This window comes from Taeniopygia guttata, chromosome 29 (genome assembly GCF_048771995.1).
Source record: "Taeniopygia guttata chromosome 29, bTaeGut7.mat, whole genome shotgun sequence".
NCBI lineage: Eukaryota > Metazoa > Chordata > Aves > Passeriformes > Estrildidae > Taeniopygia > Taeniopygia guttata.
The window spans coordinates 542,394-560,769 of record NC_133054.1 but is presented as its reverse complement, the minus strand read 5'-3'; the positions used below and the strand labels follow the sequence as shown (position 1 = coordinate 560,769).

General features: G+C 53.5%; 1 protein-coding gene across 1 annotated transcript in view; it reads right to left on the bottom strand.

Annotated features, from left to right (window-relative positions):
• Positions 1–18,376, bottom strand: part of LOC140680808 (uncharacterized) — a 35,060-nt gene that overhangs the window by 788 nt on the left and 15,896 nt on the right. The window lies entirely within an intron of this gene.

Here is an 18,376-nt window from a genome sequence, read left to right as displayed (position 1 = left end):
TCCAAAACACCAAGATTCAGCCCAAAAATCCCACAAACTGCAAGATACAGATCAAAAACTCCCCAAACATCACAACTCAGCAAAAACCTCCTCCAAAACATAAAGATTCAGCTGCCACATAAAACCAAAGCACCAACATTTAGCCCAAGAAAGCTCAGAAACACCAAGATTCACCCTGGGAAAATCCTGGATCCCCCTCCACAGTCACCTGCTGCATGTGGGGGGAGCAACGCTCCTGGGGCTGGAGGGACGCTGCAGATACAGGGAGGGGTGGAACCTTCTGCTGCTTCCTCTTTCTGCTCCTCCTCCTCCTCCTGTGTCTCTCCTCTTCCTCACACTCCTCTTTCTCCTACTATTCCTCATTCTCCTGCACAATCCCACCTTCTCCTGCCACCTACATCGTTTGACCATTCTGTTCCTCAAGCCTGCTTCTCCTTCCCTTCTCCTCCTGCCCCCAGGCCCAGCACCCACTGCCGGCTCCCTCTTCCCCCCAGACCCACAGCATCCCAGCCGAGGGGCAGGGATGGAGCTGGGGCAGGTCGGGCTGGGGCAGCGCTGGGCTCTCGGCCGCTCCCGCCCGCACTCGGTCCCCACTGCAGCCGCTCCCGCCAGGACAGCGCGGGAGGGCCCGGCCTTGGCGCTGCCCCACTCCCACCTCCCCAAATTCCCCTCGGGGGGCGATGGGGCCGGGGGGGGGCGCAGGTGGGGCCCAGGTGGGGAACGCGGGGAGCTGCGAGTCTGCCTGGCAACTGGTGAGTCATCAGCGCCGCGGGCTCTGATTGGCTGAGCTCTGCCTGAGGGCTGCGCCTGCAGCAAAGAGGGGACACCCTGCTCCAGGGGGGATGTCCCACAAACGGGGGACCCCCATGAAAGGAAAAGAGCAAAGTGTCCTTACAAACAGATGCTCTGAATCTGCTCGGAGATAGGGTCAAGCAACTTTCATGTAAGTAAGTGACAGGAAAAGCCTTGGTTTCAGAAAATGTTATTAATTGATGACACAGACTGCTGCTCAGCCAAGGCCCTGCTCAGTTCATGAACTTCCAGAAGAACAACAAAGACTTAACAGAGCCATGAATATCATTTGCTATACAAAAGCAGGGAGCATATTAAGGGAGTATGTAGTAGGTGGATTGGGAAGTCTGTAGCTCTCAAATACTTCAGCCAATGGGGAAAGCAGAGGGAGATGTGGCCAGGAGAATTAGGATGAAAAGGAGGCTGTGTCCTCCAACAACTGGAGAGATCCCATGGGGAATGTCCCATGGCCTCTCCCATTTTTAGGAATGAAATTAATTTCACAGGACTCCTCTGTCTACTTTGTGGACAAAATCCTCTGGTGATGTCAATTTTTCCGCACACCCTGGGGCAGGGAGTGCAGCTGAAGGTGCCTCACCCACTTTGGGTGATCGGCTCCCTTGGCTGGCAGCGGCACCGGGGATTGATTGGGGACCCGGGAGTGACCAGGAGACAGACGAGTGACACATCAGGGGGGTCTGTGAAGAGTCAGCAGGGAGAGAGCACTGAAAATCTCATCAGTGAGTGCCCTGGGATCTTCGGGGAGTGAACATGGCAGGGCACCCATGGAGGGGAGAAAAGGGAAAGCCAGGGAGGGGTCCTGGCCAAAGGGAGGATGATCCCAAAATGTCTCTGAAGGGTTCCATGGGAGAATGCTGAGGTGGTTTGCACATTCCCCCAGAGGTAATTAAGGACATGGACACCCAGGGGGCAATAAGGGAAGGGGAGAAGGGATTAGGACAACAGGGGATGGAGGGTGTTGGTGTGCTGGGAAGGGATCGGGTGAAGGGGAGTGTGCAGCAATATGGTTCAGGCAAGAAGCAGCAGGAGGAATCTATGTGGTAAGAAAAAGGATGATGGAAAAGAGGAGGAAGAGAACAATACAGAGGACTGAGATGTTTTTCATCAGGGTCTTATCCTGACAATTTGCCAGCTGATACTTTGAATTCCCAGTTTCCAGGAGAGGAAAAGCAGGAGGTCAGGATGTCAGGGGTTTCTCTGTGGTGGGCAGCAGCAGCAGCGGGCGCAGAGGTGCGGGACCGGGAGCAGGGCTGGGGGCCTGTGGGGAGCTGTGGGGCCGGGCCGGGGCTGTGGGGCAGCCGGGGCTCAGCGCCGGGCGCTGCCTGAGCCCACCAGCCCCGGGCAGGGCCGGCAGTGGCCCCCGGCCCCCAGGAGGCTGCGGGACGCCCCGGCCGCTGCCCGGCCCCGGGGAGCTGCCGGCCCTGCCCGCCGGGGGGGCCGCCTTTGGACACTGCGGCAGGACAGGCACCGGCTCTGCCACACGGGCTGTGCAGGGGACCCTGAGCACAAGGAGCAAAACAAAGCAACATCTGGAAACGCAGAGTGCACATGGAAGGATCAGGATTTTCTGTTAAGGATTCGGTTTGGGTCCCTGCAGAAAGGAAAGATTTTGCAGAAAGCTCAGCAGCTCTCAGAGGATGAGCACCCACAGGCAGTGACCGCGGCTGCAGGAGTGGCACGAGAAGGCCCTGCAGCACTTGGGCACAAAGGCACAGCAGCTGAAGGCAAGGAGGGATGAGCAAAAGGCCAAGCTGAAGGCAAAGGCCATGGCAGAGTTCCCACAGCCCCTGAGGGACCAACCCCAGGGCCCAAGGGGGCCCCAGCACCCAGGGGACAGCGTCGGCCACAAGCACCTGGCAGAGGCATTGCCCTCCTGGCCAGGGCAGAGCCCACCCAAACAGCCCCTGGGAAGGAGTCGGGGCTCCAGCTGCAGCCCACAAGGACACTGCAAGCACAGACAGCAGCACCCTCAGGAGGAGCGAGTCCACCCCTGCATGGACATGGATTGTCAGGGCTCTCTGAGCTCCCATCCCACCGGGGACCCACCACACTGCAGCCCTGGAGAACATCCAGGCTGCGTCTGCATCCAGAGGAGGCCTCTCCTGATGGACACAGGGGCCTCTCCATCCACTCTGAATCTTACACCTAAGGGGGGAACACTGTAAAGGAATGTTTTCATTATTAAGGGAATAAATGGGAAAGCTTAGCTGGTGTCATTTGTTCAATTAGGAGCTGTGGGAGGTTAATTTGAACTAAACTAATTTTTTTCTCTTCCTACTGTGATTGTAATTATCTAGGAAGGAATTCGGTGATGGCATTGTAATATTGTAAAAGGTGATACAGAGGCTATTGCTGCTGTACCTTTGTGTCAAATGTCTGGACTTTTTAACCCCAGACAGCCTCCATGCTGTGGTATGGACAGGAGAAAGAGAGCAAAACTTGAGAAAATGAACAACCAAAAATTATGATGCCTCAGCTGTGGCTCTTCCAGACTCAGAAAAGAAATTGGAATTGTAGGGGAATGTTCAACAGGGCCATGCCAAAGGAATTCTTGGGCCAAAACATTTCACCCAGTGGCCAGAGTGGCCTCATTGTCTGCAGAATTGTGCAGCCACAGCTTCAACGGGAACCGAGGCCCAAAACCTGATGACAACAGGATCTCCAACTGTTCCAGTCTGCCATCAAGTTCAAGCTCTGATAACCAAAAGAGCCTCGCAATGGATGAGCAGTGCTCGGTTATTACAGTGTGAAACTTGTTCAGTGGCACAGGAGGATTCAGAACTGAGGACAGGGGAAGGGTTTAACCCAGCCTCCTGTTTGAACAGCCCCCAGAGGGGCTGGGAAGAAACCCAGCACTGCATTCAAGTGATAGAGCTCCAGACCCAGCCTGGGGGAGATTCAGGAGACATTGCCTGGCCTGAGGCAGAAAATGTCTTTGTGGATGGCTCTTCAAGGGCAGCAGAAGGGAAAAGAGTTCCAAGACACGCTGTTATTGAGGAAAGGGAATCAGACAAAGCCCAGGTTACCCCCATGGTCAGCTCAACCCGCACAGCTGTGTGTGCTTGTAAGAGCCTGGCACTGAAATGCCCTGAGCAGGAAGGCTTCAATATCTTCTGGTGACACCATCTCACCTAGCAGGGGGGCAAAAGCAATTCTGATTGCTCAGCAGCCACTGAAAGAAATAATTCATATAAAAGGGATTGTGGAAGTCATAGACTCAGAGAGCAGAACTCATTTTCCAGGAAAGATCCTCCAGGGGGTTATGGCAGCTTTAGGAATACAATGGGACCTCCAGAACCCCTGGCACCCCCAGAGCTCAGGCTGGGTACAAAGAATGAATGGGGAAAGAAAGAAACACCTTTGGAAGCTGGGGATAGAAACCAAGATGCCATGGGTACGGCTTTTGCCATTGGCTTGGGCAAGACCCAGAGCCAGGGCAGATATTCAGTTCTCTCCCTTGCAATTAATCCTGGGAATTCCTTACCTTGGGAATTCTCCACCTAGTGCAGGGTGGAGATAAGGGATGCACATTTAAAGCCGTCTGTGGCCAGAATCCTGTCTCTGGTGCAATCTCTCCCCCAGGAAGCTGGGCTGGCACAGAGCCTGCCTTGGCACTTTGCTGTTGCCAACATCCCAGCAGGACATCGGCTCCTGCCTAAGGAGTGCAGAGCAGCACCACTGGTGGCCAAGTGGCGTGGCCCGTGCCAAGTGGCCCCGAGGCCAGAAACAGCCGCCAGCACAGCTGAGCACGGGGGACCCCTCAGCCTCGGCTCCAGGTCTCTGCAGCCCCGGAGATTTGCACTTCCCGCCTGCAGCAGGAGGATGGGAGGCCCCCACTGAGCTGCACTGAAGGCAGCGCAGCAGCAGCCAGGGCTCCACAGCGGGGCAAGGCCCTGGGCCTGCCCACACATCCTCTGCTGAAATCCTCGGCCTGGCCACCCTCCTTTGGCAGCTCCAGCCACCGGGGACAGCCCTTGCTGCCACTGCTGCAGCTTCAGCGCTCTCTGGGCCTGCCCTGCCACAGCTGCTGGGCAAGAGCACGGGACAATTCCACTCTGGCTCTCACTTACACTCACACACTGCCCTGCCTGCCATGGCATTGATGGAAAATACACCAGCTCATAGACTTTAACATTGTTAACCTTTGATTTCTCCACTCAGGCTTGCTTTGCCTTGGCCTTGGGGAAAGAAATGTTAAAGGCTTTGTTAAGGGATGTTACACCACTTAATGGAGATGAGTTTAACATCTCAACACACTGGGAATGGCCCAAAAGATACCCACAAAGATAATGCCCAGCAGCAAAACATCAACCCCAGCAGCAAACAGCAACCAACACCTACCCCAGACACTGCCAGGGCTGCAGACACCTGGTCTGCAAAAGGCTGAGAAGGAAATCAGCACTTCCCACCTCATTAAGAGCTGAAGCAAAGAAATCCGGGTCCAATAGGAAACCAAATACTAAAAACTGCACAAGTTGAAACTTTGGAACATTAAACCAGTGAATTTAGACTGATTCTGACAGTATCAAGTTTGGGAAAAATCTAGTAAAAGCCACGGAGCTTTTACTCCGATAGTATTTTATTTATTATATACTCCAATATATTTTACTGATATTTTACGTGTCATGGAACGATTTTCTCTGCACACCCGGGCTATGTGGGGATGGAATGATTTCTGTTGCACATCCTGGCCAGAATCAAGGAATGCCTTGACTCTAACTATAAACATATTGTTGGAGTTTTTCTTTTTCCTGCAGTTTCAGTGCTAAGTTTAGAGCATTAGAGTATTTTTAAATTACTCCTACTTCTATATTTCTGGTTAGGTTTGGGTCAGGGATAAGAGAATTAGTTTTTACAAAGAGGAGAAGTAGAAAAAATTTCATTGACTTGGAAATTTTTTGTGTATGTTTGTGTGTGTCTCTTAGAGATAGAAAAATTTTGGTCTGGGTTTTTCGACGTTCACCTTTAGGCAATATTTTGTGAAGCTAGAAGAGATTTAAAGTGACCCTTTAACTCATAAATAGAAGATTTGAAGGAAAAAAAAATAGAAGATTTGAAAGAAAAAAAAAAGAAAAAGCAGCAGGTTGGGCGGGGGGGGGCACATGTGAGGCTGCTGAAGCTGCTCTGGAAGAGAAGCTGCATTCCAGGCACCCAGGAGGAGCTTTAGAAATGCAAATTAACACTGCTGGGGCAGAGTGGAGACAATGTACCTGGCTCTTCTTGCCTGGGGCAGGAATTGGCTGATTCCCTCTGCCCCTCACCCCAAGCTCTGCCTGCTTGCACAGATGGAATCTGCACGGCTGAAGGCAGAGCCCATGGTGAGGATCTGACTCTGAAACAGAAATGGCTGAGGCTGCAAAGGGAAACAGCAAATGGAGAATGTTGTGAAAACTTCACTAAAATAAGGGGGGGATCATCCCCCTGCCCACTCCAACATCTGCTTCCACTGTCTGTGCTGTACAGGGTGTATCAGAGCACTGGGGCTTTTGCTAGAACAAGTTCAGGGAAATTAGTTGGAATTCAAGTATTTGATGATGTATTTAGAAAAATGCGGTCAATTGATGCAGCCCCAGCTTGAGGGAGCACCCAAAAATGGGGAAAAGATGAAGGGCCACCAGAACAAATCCTACAACACCACAGACCAGCCCCTGGGAACCCAAACCAATTCATATCAGGAGACAGAGAACCCATTTATCATTTCAATGGCATCATTACATTACAAACTGTCCTCGGAATAAGAACCAACCAGACAGCTCCAGCTCCTGACCTTCCTGCCGACCAAGCCACTGAAAGAGGAACACAACATTTCACCAGGAGATGGGATCAGATTATCTGTGAGCAGAAAAAAACAGGAGTTTGTGGAAAACTAAATGGCCCAAACTGCTGTTGGCAAAGAGATGACAAAGGTAAAGTACTGAAAAAGATAACAAAGGAAATAAGAGAGCAGTTTATGTATTGGTCCAAACACGGAAAGGTTGGGAATGGGACACGCTTTCGTGGCTCCCCGGCACACCAGGGGTTAAACGAATGCTGCTTCTTCTCTTCTGTGCCGCAGCAACTCTCATGTTTTCACCATGCTCCACACCTTGGCAGTGCAGCTCATCCAGCAGCTGAGCCAGGGGATGCAGGTGGCAGCCAGGCCTCCTGATCCACAAACGGCTACAAAAGGACAGGGAATGAGGGCACCGAGAATAATCCCAAAACCAAAGAGGACCCGGGAAGAACAAAACAGAGTCAAGGAGTGAATCTGACTGGAGAGAGAGCCAGGCACTTGTAGATAAGGAAGTAACTTGGCAAAGTGTGTCAGTCGGCTGAGGAACACCAGAAGGCACAACACCTTCCGCACTGACCTGGCCTGCAGAGAGAGCGGGGCTCAGCCAGCACAACCAGGAGCAGCAATATTCCTTTTTGCATTATAAAAAACAGGCACAGCAATATTTTCAGGCTTTCTTTTGCAGAATTCCCTGCCACAGGCAGGTTAAAGCCAGCAAGTCTGTGTTTGCTTAGGATTCAAGGAGTACATCTTTCATAACCACACCGGTGCAAGACTAATAAAAAGGCTGCCGAAAAGTCAGGCCTAAAGTAAAACCAGGCTTCTAATTTCACACATGAGTACTGCACTTGAGTCCCAAAGAAGGCTGGAACTGATCTCTGAGATGGAGAACAGCAACATGACTTTGACTACAGCACATGGGCCATCGCTGGGGGCCACAATGGCTCCTGCAGTCCCTGCCAGCTCCTGTGCCTTTTTGGTACCCATTTCCAACAGATCACAGAATAAGATCAAAGAATCAAACAGATCACAGAATCATTTGGGTTGAAGGGTACCATAAAGATGATCCCGTTCCACCCCATGCCGTGGACAGGGACACTTTACCATAACCCCGGTTGCTCCAAGCCCTGTCCAGCCTGGCCTGGAACACTTCCAGAGATCCAGGGGCAGTCAAAGCTTCTCTGGCAAACCTGTGCCAAGGATTCACCACCCTCACAAGGAACAATTTCTTTTCATTATCCATCTAATCCTGCCCTCTTGCAGTGGGAAGCCATTCCCCCTTGTCCTGGCACTCCAGGCCCTTGGAAATACTCTTTGTCCACTTTCTTGTTGGCGGGAGAAACCATCAGTTCCAATAAATGTTACAAATTGACCCAGACAGCTGCTCAAAGTCCCGCTACATACCTAAACTTCGAGGAGAAGAACAGAGACTTAACAGAGCCATGAATATCGGCTGTTATACAAAAGGAGGGTGCATATTAACGAGGACAGGCAGCAGGCGCATCGGGAAGTCTGAACCTTCCAAAGACCTCAGCCCGTGGGCAAAGGCAGAGGGAGATGAGGCCGGGAAAATGAGGATAAAAAGGAGGCTGCGGACTACAACCATGGCAGAGAGCGCACGGCAAATGCCCCACGGCCTCTCCCCTGCTCAGCAATAAAGTCACTTTTACAGGACTCCTCGCTCTCCTCCGGCCACAGAAACCTCCGGCGACGGGAATTTCCCCGCACGCTCCCGGCCGCGGGGCAGCCCCCTCGGTCCTACCCACAGCAGCCGGGCCGAGCCAGCGCTGCTCCGGCAGCGGCTCCTGCCCAGGCCCCGGCGGGAAGGAGACCGCGGGCAGCCGCTCCCGCCGCGCCCTCAGCCCGGGGCCAGCACGGCCCGGACACGGCACCACCGAGCCGCCGCAGCCCCCTGCCGCCCCCTCCGCCCGCAGCCAGCCCCGAGCCCCCGCAGAACCCAGCGCGGCTCCCACCTGCGCCGGGGCCGCCTCCGAGCTCCGCCGACGCCGCCTCACCGCGCTCCGGCCGCTGCCGCCGCTCCCGGGCCCGCACAGACGCTCCCGGCGCCAATGGCGCCGCTGCCCGCCCACGGCCGCCCTCAGCCCGCCGCCGGGGCCGTGCTGCGCCCCGCTCCCACCAATCAGCGCGCCGCAACCGCGACTGACGGCACCAGCGGCCAATGGCAGCGAGCTGGGGGCGGGCTCTGCGCACGGCCCAGACTCGCCCCGCGCTCTCAGGGCCCCCCGCGCTGCGTGAGGGCAAAGCCGGAGATGAGCAACAGCCCCGGGACGGGCCCGGGCCCGAGGCGGGATTGAGCTGCCCACACAAACAAACTTCTCCGCACCTCCCGCCACGGCTTTCCCGGCCCTGCGCCTTCCGTGCCTCCGGCTCTGCGGGAAGCCCGGGAGCCTCCCTTCTCCTGCCCCTCATTAGTGCATCGGTGCTTCGCTTTGATTGCCCCCAAAAAGGGAAACCTGCCCAAAGCCCTGTGGGTGAGCGGGGGAGGGGAGAGATTTCTGGCAGAAAACTCCCAAGACTCAGAGCAGGATGAGGAGAAGTCAGTGCAGAGCCTTAAATGCAGCTTTCCCCACGCCTCCCTGCTCCCAGCTGCACCTCCTCCCCCGGCAGGGCAGGAGACAGGGAATGGGGCCGTGCTCAGCTCATCCCCCGCGGCTTCTCCCTCTGCTCAGGGACAGGAGTCGTTCCCTGCTGCACCCTGCGCTCTCTCCCAGCCGAGACTTCTCCAGGAACTTCTCCGAGCCGAGTCCATCCCCTGGGGCACAGCCCCCTCCAAGTGCTGCAGCGTGGGTCACTGTGCCACGGGCTCGGTCCTGCCAGGCCAGGCTGTTCCAGCGGGGCCCCTCTGCCCGCGGGGTCACAGCCTCCTCTCAGGCATCCCCGAGCTCCAGCCTGGCTCCTCCAGGGGCTGCAGGGGGATCTCTGCATCCCCACGGACCTGCACGGGGATCTCTGCATCCCACGGACCCGCAGGGGGATCTCTGCATCCCCACGGACCCGCAGGGGGATCTCTGCAGCCCCACGGACCTGCAGGGGGATCTCTGCATCCCCACGGACCTGCCGGGGGATCTCTGCATCCCATGGACCTGCAGGGGGATCTCTGCATCCCCACTGTAATATATGTTATGGAATAATTCGTGCTTATATAAAATATACATCAAGTCAGTTGTGCTTGTACAGAAAGATTCTTAAAGATTTAAATGACCAGAAGCCACAGCCGGGGCTGCAGAAACCACAGATGACAGAGGAAGAAAGACCTCATTTACAAATGAAAAAACATGTCTCTGTGCAGAGATCGGCCCTTTCCGGGGATAATCCAGAAGACACCCAACTTTAAAAACACATATTATATGGCTCGTTGTGGATAGTTACTATATGTATTATGTTAGCTTTATTAGTAGTACTGTATTAACATTTTAATAGTATGGTAAATTTAGTTTTGTGGTTAAAATGAAGCTTTAGTAGTTAAAAGAGAAACTATGTATGTGGTTGTTTTTTTTTTTTTTTTGGTTTTTTTTTAAGGAATGAAATACTCACTTTGAGGTAACCATCACAGAACACCTAAATCTTCCGGAGAAGAGGAATTTATGGTTTTCTTGTCAGAAGAAGCTAATTTCTTCAGGCCTTGCTCAGACTCGAAGATGCCATGGGGAATAAAGGAAACAATTGACATAGATTGTTTCTTTTTTTAAATAGAATGTATGCATAACCATGAAGTATATATGAATATGCAAGAGTGTAGTTTTAAGGGTGATTCCTTAGTTCACAAGGTATGCTTAGTTCAAAAGGTTGCGGCTTAAGTGCCCGAGAGCATTTGGACATCCGTAATTCTTTGCTTTTTATTGTCTTGTAATTGTCCTAGCTCTAAATTTTTATTACTCTACTTGTATTACTATTTTAATAACCATGTTATTATTATTTACATTTTAAAAGTCAAGTGATTGGCGTTTTTCACAATTATGGTCACAAAGGACGGTTTCTAACACCTCTCTGCCGGGCCTTGGGAGAGTCAGGGTGAGGAAGAGGGTCCTGCCCTATTTAGGCAGCCTCGCTCTGTTCCCCTGGTGTGTGACCGACAGATGGAGGTTATGATCTGATGGACAGCATGGACATTGTAATGGACATTATGATCTGATGGACATATGATGGACATAGTAAAAGGTATCTTGTTGTGAGAGTGAGTGAAAAATAAAAGTGAGTAAATGTAGATGAATGGAAGTATATGTAATGTAGATTGTTTATTTTGAGCTTTACTTTATCTCCTTGGAGGGAGGTGGATTGTGATGAATGGTATTGTGAGAGAAAGGACTTTTTGTGTAGTTGAAAGAAGGTGGTATTCAGGTTGTTAGAGAAAGTGGGAAACAGAGGCAGAGGACCATTATATAAGATCTTGGGAAAATAAATTTTTTAAAAAGGGACAGAAATCCAGTAAGGAGAATGCATGAAAGAAAAAAAGGAGTAAAAAATTATCAACGGAAATACCCCAAGATAGCCCTCTAGGAGTTATGTTAGTCAACTGGGAAAAAAACCCTTGTACCAGAAAAAAGGACAAGGTAAAGATGATACAATTTTGTACGCTCGAATGGCCAACAAAGGAAATAAAATCTGACCATCTTTATTTGCCTAGATATGGCTCTTTTGAAAGCTAAATTTGTCTGGCTCTCAATGTATTTGTAAATTCAAATGAACCTTTTAATTCAGAAGAAAGAGAATATGTCACATGTTGGACAGGAGATTTTAGGAAAATAAAAATCTTTAAAGTATCAGAAACCTCCGAGAAAAAAAAAAAAAAAAAAAAAGGGGAAAGAAAAGGGAGGGGAGCACGAGGGGAAAAGAGAAAAAGAAAAGGAGTGGGATCGTTGACAGACTCTGCCCCTCCGTTCCCGTTCGCGCCCGCACCACTCGCGCCCGAGCCGCTTGTCCCGGGCCCCGCTCGCCGCCCGCTCCGGCCCCGCTGCCGGGCCAGGCGCGGGTTCGCTGCTCTCAGCGGCTGCTCCTGCCCCGGTTCCTGGCCCGGCTGTGAGCCCACCGCCCGCAGCGGCCGCTCTGCCGCTCCCCGCCCCGCCGCCCGCCGCAGCCCTCCCGGGCCCCGCTCCGCCGCCCGCAGCCTCTGGGCCCGGCCCCGTCCCGCTGCTCGCGGCTGCCCGGCCGGCCCCGGCCCCGGCCCGCCCGGCTGCTCCTGCCGGGCTCCCGCCGCTCCGCCCGGCCCGGCCTGGAGCGCTCCTCCCGCGGCTGATTTCTCTGCCCCGGCCCCGGCGGCTTTGCCCGTCCCGGCTGCGCTGGGCACCGCCGCTGCTGCTTTGCCTCTGCTGGGCACCACCGGCCCGGCCGCCCTTCACCGCGTGCGGGCCGAGCTCGCTCCCGGCTGGGACCCCCGGCACTGCCCCTCCTGTGGCGGTGCCGGCAGCACACCCTGCCCGTGCTCCGCCTTTGCAGGACCAGGGCTCGGCGCTGGGCCCTGCCCTCACCCCTTCCTGCCCGCAGCTCCGTTCCCGGGAACCGCAGCCCCGGCTCCGAGAAACTCTTTCTGTCTGGAGGACGCCCCTTCTAGGAACACGGGGAGTTCAGTTAGGAGGCAACATTCTCCTGACTCTTCCTCACAGCACGGGAGAAAGGTTATAGAAAGAGACTGGGATAAAGAAATGGATCTATTTCCACTAAGAGAGGCCCCGATGAGAGGGGGTGGAACTAGGTTTGTGAATGCTCCTTGGACTACTTCTGGGGTCAGGAATTTTAAAAAGGAAATCAAAGGGATTTTGGAGGATCCCATAAGCACTGCTGAAGAATGAGACTAATTTTTAAGTTTGAACATTTATACTTGGGAAGAAATGCAGTCGATAATAAAGATACTATTTTCTCTGGAAGAAAGGGAAATGATCAGAATTGCAGGCATAAAAGCCTGGAGTAAAGAAAATCCACAGGGCCCCCCTGGGGAGGAGAAAATGCCAACTGCGCCTCCTGAGAGGGGTCAAAATTATGAGGAGGGGAGAAAAAATATGAATGAGTATTATTATTTGATGGTTGGGGGAATAGGGGGAGCAGCATCTCCAGAGAAAAGTGCTGAGGGACTTTTGGGGCACAGCAGAGGAGGGGGGAGGCTCCGGCTGAGTGGTTGGACAGACTTGGGAGAAATAGGAGGCAGTGTTCCAGAGTGGATCCTGAGACTGATGTGAGAAAAACTTTGTTAAGGATTAACTTTGTGCTTGGCCAGATAATGGAAAAAATTGAAGATCGGCATGACAGATTATTAGATGATTTATTAAAGGAGGCTCAGAAAGTCTGTGCCAAAGCCAAACTAAAAGCAAGGATTGTGGCAGTCACCATGCAAGAAAACAATTGCAAGAAAGCAATAAAAAAATCCACAGGCACTATTCCTAGATATGATGGTGGTAGAGTCAGGGGAACAGGAAAGAATAAAATCTGCTGTCTCAGAGCCACCGAGCAGGCACCCGGCCCTTGGCCCTGTTATAGATACATATTATAATATTGGCTTTTTGCAAATATTCAATTGGATTTTATATGTGTGGTGTTACAATAACTTTGTTATATAGTTTTTTTTCTGTTGTTCATTCATTAAGCTCAAACATAGTAGTGCCATAGCTGATAGAAGCATGCTTGTGTTAAAATGCCTGCTTGGATGGGATAACATCCAGTGAGCACAGCATGAGGACACCTGCACAGATCTGCCAACCATCAGCACTCACCGTCTGAAGGCAGTGTGGGCCGGGGCCAAAACTGAAGATGATGATAGAAAAGGATCCAAACCACAACCAAGGAATACACATGGCCTAAAAAGGTGGAACTGAGAAGGAGCCATGCTAAACAGTTCTTGGAATATGTAAATTAGCTTGGGAAAAAAGTTTACTATGCATAAGGGGCTATGAATATGCAACAGGCTGGTGTAAGGGAAAAGGTATTCAAGGGGTATCTCCGGAGATAACCGAGTGCTCTCGGCTCAGTGCCGAGATGCACCCGGCCCTAACAACCTTTGCTCTCTGGCCCTTGTCTCCTCTTGTCCTGCATTAAACTCTTTAAATTTTCACAGGGGAGTGAAGGTGTTTTTCACAGCCCCGAGCAGAGAGCTCTGCCCGGCGGCTCCCGGGAAAGGCGGCGGCGCTCGGCACGGCCCCGGCCCGCCCGGCCCGCGGGAATTCCCCGGCCCGGGACAAAATGCTGCCCCGAAGGAGCGCTCGGAACGCCCCTGCGGCTCCTCCCTGCCCCGCAGTGCCGCAGCTGCCCCGCTGTGGCAGGCGCGGCTCTGGAGCAGGGGGGCTCTGCGGGACCCCCGGGCTGTGCCCCCTCCCGGGCCGTGCCCGCCCCGGGGCTGATGCTCGGCCCGGGCTCTCTCGCTGTCCCGGCCCCGCAGGGTCCCGCCGTGAGCGGCACCGCCCGCCCGGCGCCGCAGGGCCCGAGCCCTGCCCGGCCAAGGCTCCGTGTCCATGGCCGGGCCCTGCCGGGGCTGCGGCCCCTGCCCGGCCCGGCACAGCCCGCAGCGCCCGGCGCAGCTCCCTCCGGCCGGGCACTGCGGCTCCCGGCGAGGCGGAATGTTCAGCGCACGGCATCTCTGCCAGCTCTGCTCACATGGGCAAAACCAGCTGCTGCTGAGGCAATCCGAGCTCCCACCGAAGCCTTCCACCCAAAATGCTGCCTTCAGCTCCCACACACCGCTAAGGAATCCAAGAGCAAACTGAAAGCTGATTAGAGAATCTTGCACAATCACATCCAAGAACATTTTGGTATAAAATCACAAAAATTAACAGAAGCTGAGAAAGTCAACAATGTTAGAAAACAAGCTTCCAATAATGGGACTCAAAGAGCTAAGGGCATGCCTTTGAGTGGAATGAGCCCTCTCTTTTTGACATGTCAGCAATGCCATGGAATTTCCCAAACCAGGGAAATAGGGAGGCCTGGCAGCAGCAGCTTCACACACAGCAATGACACAGAACAGGGCAGGGCAAGAGGCTGACAAAACTCTAACTGCTACTTGCAATGAAGAACCTTTGTTTCCAGTTCTAATCTAGCCACTATTAATATAGAGTCAAAAAGACAAAAATACTAGTAATAATAACTGTACTATTGATAGCAAAAATAGAGATAAAAGAAATAATAAGAATTAATAGTGGTAATAAAAACCCTACTATACTTATACCAGGTTTGCATGGACAGGTTTTGGTAAGGGAGGGGCTCTAGGAGCACCTTCTGTGAGAGCAGCTGCTCCTCCATGTCCCACAGAGTCAATTCCAGCCGGCTCCAGGACAGACCGGCTGCTGGCCAAGGCTGGCCCAGTTAGAAATGGTGGTAACGCCTTTGGGATAAGAGATTTAAGAAAATGGGTGATCCTGGAGCTGTGACTGTGAGCAGGGAGGAGCAGGGTGAGGACATGTGAGAGGAGCAGCTCTGCACACCCCAGGGCAGGGCAGGGCAGGAGGGGCAGGAGCTGCTCCAGCTGCTGGAGCTGATTGCCCTGAGATTCCCTGGTCAGTCCCTGGTGAGGCAGCTGGGCCCTGCAGCCCATGGAGGGCACGGAGGGCAGAGATGCACCTGCAGCGCCTGCAGGAGCCCGTGCCGGAGCAGGGGGATGCCTGAGCGGAGGCTGCGACCCCGTGAGAAACCTGTGCTGGAGCAGGGAGCTGGCAGGGACCTGCAAACCCCTGGAGAGGAGCCCAGGCTGGAGCAGGGCCCTGCCAGGACCTGTGAGCCCATGGAAGAGCGAGCCACGCTGCAGCAGTTTGTGGAGAACTGCTGTCCGTGGGATGAACTCACCGTGGAGAAGTTCATGGAGAAGTGTCTCCAGGAGGGACCCCTGGCACAGCAGGGAACGACTCCTCTCCCCGAGCAGCAGGAGAAACAACAGGGGATGAACTGACCTGAGCCCCCATTCCCTGTCTCCCTGCACCCACTGGGGGGGAGGTAGAGCTGGGAAGGACGGAGGGAAGGGCAGAAGGAGTTTTTAAAGCTATGTTTTACTTCTCACTGTCCTGCCCTGATCCCGATAGCAATAAATTCCATTAATATCTCCAATTTTGAAAATGTTTTGCCCATGATGGCATTTGCTGAGTGATCTGTCCCAGTCCTTAGCTCAACCCATGAAGCCTTCATTCTGTTTCCTCTCTCCTGTCCATCTCTGGAGGGGACTGAGAGAGCAGCTTTGGTGGGTGCCTGGCATCCAGCCAGGGTGAACAGACAACACTTCCTTTCCTTCATTCTTTCTTTCCAGAGGTCACTGTGAAGGGGTTGAGTGGGGCTTTGATGGAGGGAGTGAAGGTGGTGGGGAGTGGTGGGGACAGGAGCCACAGGGATGTGGGACAGGCACCAGAGGGGCCTGGGCAGCTGTCAGGGGGCACGGCCTGTCCCCCTGGCCCAGCAGCAGGGGACAGGGGGCACGGCCTGTCCCCCTGGCCCAGCAGCAGGGGACAGGGGGCACAGCCTGTCCCCCTGGCCCAGCAGCAGGGGACAGGGGGCACGGCCTGTCCCCCTGGCCCAGCAGCAGCCCCGTGCCCTGCCCAAGGTGCCCCAGAGGCAGGGGGAGACCCCAGTCCCGGGGCAGCGTTTCTGCCCCGTCCCCTGTCCAGCCCCGCTTGCCCCGTGTGCGCAGTGACCGCTGGCACGGGCTGCACTGGACACTGTGACCTGCTGGGGACACTGAGAGCTGCCCCGCTGTGACACTGCCCTTGGGATTTCACAGGCACCAAACAAACCCCAGCCAGCACCGCCCCTTGTCATGTCCCAGGCACCAGGGCACATCCCAGCCCCGCTCCTGGTGATGTCCCAGGCACCAGGGAACATCCCAGCCCCGCTCCTGGTGATGTCCCAGGCACCAGGGCACATCCCAGCCCCGCTCCTGGTGATGTCCCAGGCACCAGGGAACATCCCAGCCCTGCTCCTGGTGATGTCCCACGCCCTACGAGTGTCCCAGGTGTGGGAAGAGCTCATCACACAGCTCAGCCTTGACCCAAAACCAGCAGAGGCACCACGAAGGGCGGCCCTGCGAGTGCCCCAGTGTGGGAAGAGCTCCATGCGCTGCTCCAGCTCCATCCCCCACGGGAGGATCCGTGCTGGATGATCCCCAGTGAGCCCGGTGGGCAGACCCCCAGTGACCCATGGTGCTGCTGATCCATGCTGGGAAGACACCTGGCTGGGGGCTCCACATCCTCCTGCCCCCTCTGGCCTGGATTTTCTTTTCATTTCTCTTTGCTCTTTCAAAACTCTAAAAAGCAGGTAAAAATAAAGATGTTGAGCTAAGACAAGGATGGGGACATGGGGGTGGTTCTTGCAGGGGATGTGGGGGATGCTGGGTTTGAGGGACTTGAGGGTTCCTGGAAGGGACCTGGGAGTTGCTCAGGGCTTTGGGCACCCCAGGCTGAGCGGCTCCAGTTGGACTGGGAGACCCTGGTGGAGGTTCTGGGCAGCTGGTCAAGGACCCCCTGCCCTGGAACTGTCCCCATGTGTCCCCATCCCAATGCCCGGTCCCCCTGCAGTGGCTGCCCCATTCCTTACTCCCCTTCCATACTCCCCTTGCCCCTGCCTGTTCCCATGTCCCCCCTATCCCGTTCCCATCCTGCTCCCGTCCCAATTCGGACCCCATTCTTGATCTCTGTACCGTATTCCCTGTCCCTGTCCCCATTCCCAGTCCTATTCCCTGTCCCCATTCCTGGTCCCTGTCCCCATTCCCTGTCTCTGTCACCACTCCCAGTCCCTGTCTCCATTCCCATTCCCCATTCCCTGTCCCCATTCCCATTCCCTGTCCCCATTCCCAGTGAGACATTAATTTGGAAGAATTAAGAATTTTAGGAAGTTAAGATGATAGTTAAATTAGATGTTGCTGACTTAGTGGAAGTAGATAAATAGGCTTTGTTCATAGTTAACAGTAGCTGGATCTTAGATAAGATATCCAGGATCTATTAACTCATTGCTTCTCAGCTTTATGTTTGGGTAGCTGTGCTTATCATGAGAAACAGAATGTGACAAACAGATTTCAGGGACACAAAAACAGTCGCAGACTTCCCATACTTTAGGAATCCATTAAGCACAGGAAAACGGCAAGGATTCATTTGTCACGTGTGCATGGGAAAGGCAGAAAGGTCAGAACGAGGAAGACTTATTTTACTTCTTCATTTTGGAGACCCCTCCCCAAAATGGACCCCCAACTCATTTCAGGGAACAGAACTACACATGCTTAATAGCCTTTCTGCCAATTAGCATATGAAGCGGAGCAGAGGAAGTGACAGGGATATGAATATGCATTCATATTTTGTGTATTCAAGACTTCTGTAAATAAAAAAGCTTTGTAATACCTGTGATTTTTGCAGTGTGCATTAGGGAATTATCCCATGTACTGACTGGCTGTCTCAATAAACATACATTTTCTGACTTTAAGCTCTTAGAGAGTTTTTGTCCGTCTCAGTTGGATATCGATATTGGATCGATATTCATATTTTAGTAAATCATTGTCTTAAAGAAGTCCTAGTATGTGTATTAACATGTATTTTCTTAATATTCTAGTAATTATTCTTGCATTGCTTCAAGATAAACTGATATGATTCAAAGAATATCCACTGAGGTACACACAGAACATGGATTTATCATAAAAAATTGCAGTTGCAAAGTTTTTTCACTGAAATTTTGCCACTTGTTCCTCAGCAGCTGATGTCAGCGCTCCCCGGGTCCCAGGGTCAGAGCAGCATTCCTGCCCTGGCCCACACGTTCCTGGTCTGTGTCACACGGCCGTGCTTAGGATGGCCACCATGTGGGACGTGTCCCGAGGAGGCCGTG